Source organism: Crinia signifera, chromosome 4 (genome assembly GCF_055691185.1).
Source record: "Crinia signifera chromosome 4, ASM5569118v1, whole genome shotgun sequence".
In the NCBI taxonomy this organism is placed as follows: Eukaryota; Metazoa; Chordata; class Amphibia; order Anura; family Myobatrachidae; genus Crinia; species Crinia signifera.
Window position 1 is genome coordinate 133,101,192 of NC_139220.1, and position 2,256 is coordinate 133,103,447.

Consider the following 2,256-nt stretch of genomic DNA (forward strand, 5'->3'; position numbering starts at 1 on the left):
ACAAAATGTCCGCCCCCATACAGCTGACAGTTTCAGAGAACTGAAAAAAGTAGAGTCTGGAGGTGACTCGAAAGGGAACCCGACAAGGCTTTTTGGGGCACACTTATAAATAATTGACAAAATATATAATGCGAATGTAATGATGTCTACATATTAAAATATAACTTTTAATGGTACAACATTTAAGATAAAGGTATGGTCCCTCCACTTCGAGGGAATAAGTCAAAGGAAACCCAAACTAATGATGGGTTTATGAATACGTACAGCGAAAATTATTTCATGCATCAACTGTTCCTCTTGCAATACAGTATATTAACAAATGGATAATTGTTATCATGGAGGAAAATGACAGTTGTGATGGCGCAGGACACGCCTCCCTAGTTGCTGAGAGGATGTGAAAAATTGAAGAAGTAAAAGAATGCTGGGGGACAGCAAATGTAGAATTAGGCGATGGGGTAAGAGGGAAAAGAGGGATAGCAATTAAGCATAACTCTCACCGCGCATTAACCTCTGCTGATATGGTAGGCTACAGCACCGACTATTCCCTGTTAGTTCCCCAGACAGGTACTGGGCCGGCCCAACACTGTTTAGCTTCTGGGTTCGGATGGTACCAGGCGGTTTCAGTGTGGTATGGCTGTAAATGGAATATTTGAGAGAGTAGCGCTGGTGGGAGTAAGCTGGAGCGTGCTTCTGCTGTTGGTTAACACCTGAGGGTCTCTCCCTGATACCTTGTATGCATTGCAGGGAGGTAGAATCCGGTGGTGCCAATGAGAGAGCCACTAAATAAGATGGTAGATAGGAAAGTGGTCGGATGTATTTGTCTAGACCCCACTTCTGCTGTCCACAATCATGCACAGTATAGGATTGCGGATGAGAGAGAGGGGGCAAGGCAATCCTCCCATGAGTAAGAGCGAGAAAAGGATGAATGTACCCTCGGTCCAATGAAGGATAATGTTCTAGGTGTCAGGAATTAAATGTTCTGATCACCAGGTGATCAGAACATTTAATTCCTGACACCTAGAACATTATCCTTCATTGGACCGAGGGTACATTCATCCTTTTCTCGCTCTTACTCATGGGAGGATTGCCTTGCCCCCTCTCTCTCATCCGCAATCCTATACTGTGCATGATTGTGGACAGCAGAAGTGGGGTCTAGACAAATACATCCGACCACTTTCCTATCTACCATCTTATTTAGTGGCTCTCTCATTGGCACCACCGGATTCTACCTCCCTGCAATGCATACAAGGTATCAGGGAGAGACCCTCAGGTGTTAACCAACAGCAGAAGCACGCTCCAGCTTACTCCCACCAGCGCTACTCTCTCAAATATTCCATTTACAGCCATACCACACTGAAACCGCCTGGTACCATCCGAACCCAGAAGCTAAACAGTGTTGGGCCGGCCCAGTACCTGTCTGGGGAACTAACAGGGAATAGTCGGTGCTGTAGCCTACCATATCAGCAGAGGTTAATGCGCGGTGAGAGTTATGCTTAATTGCTATCCCTCTTTTCCCTCTTACCCCATCGCCTAATTCTACATTTGCTGTCCCCCAGCATTCTTTTACTTCTTCAATTTTTCACATCCTCTCAGCAACTAGGGAGGCGTGTCCTGCGCCATCACAACTGTCATTTTCCTCCATGATAACAATTATCCATTTGTTAATATACTGTATTGCAAGAGGAACAGTTGATGCATAAAATAATTTTCGCTGTACGTATTCATAAACCCATCATTAGTTTGGGTTTCCTTTGACTTATTCCCTCGAAGTGGAGGGACCATACCTTTATCTTAAATGTTGTACCATTAAAAGTTATATTTTAATATGTAGACATCATTACATTCGCATTATATATTTTGTCAATTACTTATAAGTGTGCCCCAAAAAGCCTTGTCGGGTTCCCTTTCGAGTCACCTCCAGACTCTACTTTTTTCAGTTCTCTGAAACTGTCAGCTGTATGGGGGCGGACATTTTGTGATGGTCCGTTTTTCATAGCAGAATCCAGGAAGGGAGCCGGACCGCACCGCAGACAAGATCTAACATTGAACTCTTCTTTTGGGAGCACCACCAACCACAGACCACAGCCGTAAAATCCTAAAACGGAGCAACGGTGTGTATGTTGGTTATCAGAGATTCATATTGATCATTTATTTTTACCTGTGCCAATCCAACCCAACCACACAAGAGTTTCAGAGAACTGTCTTTGCTATATGGGGGCGAATATTTTATAATGGTCCATCTCCATAGCACCAAAC

General features: G+C 44.1%; 2 pseudogenes; one reads left to right on the forward strand and one right to left on the reverse strand.

Annotated features, from left to right (window-relative positions):
* Positions 1-523: 523 nt before the first annotated feature.
* On the reverse strand, positions 524-642 carry LOC146076090 (5S ribosomal RNA; annotated as a pseudogene).
* A 693-nt stretch (positions 643-1,335) lies between these two features.
* Positions 1,336-1,454, forward strand: LOC146076092 (5S ribosomal RNA; annotated as a pseudogene).
* Positions 1,455-2,256: the final 802 nt, after the last annotated feature.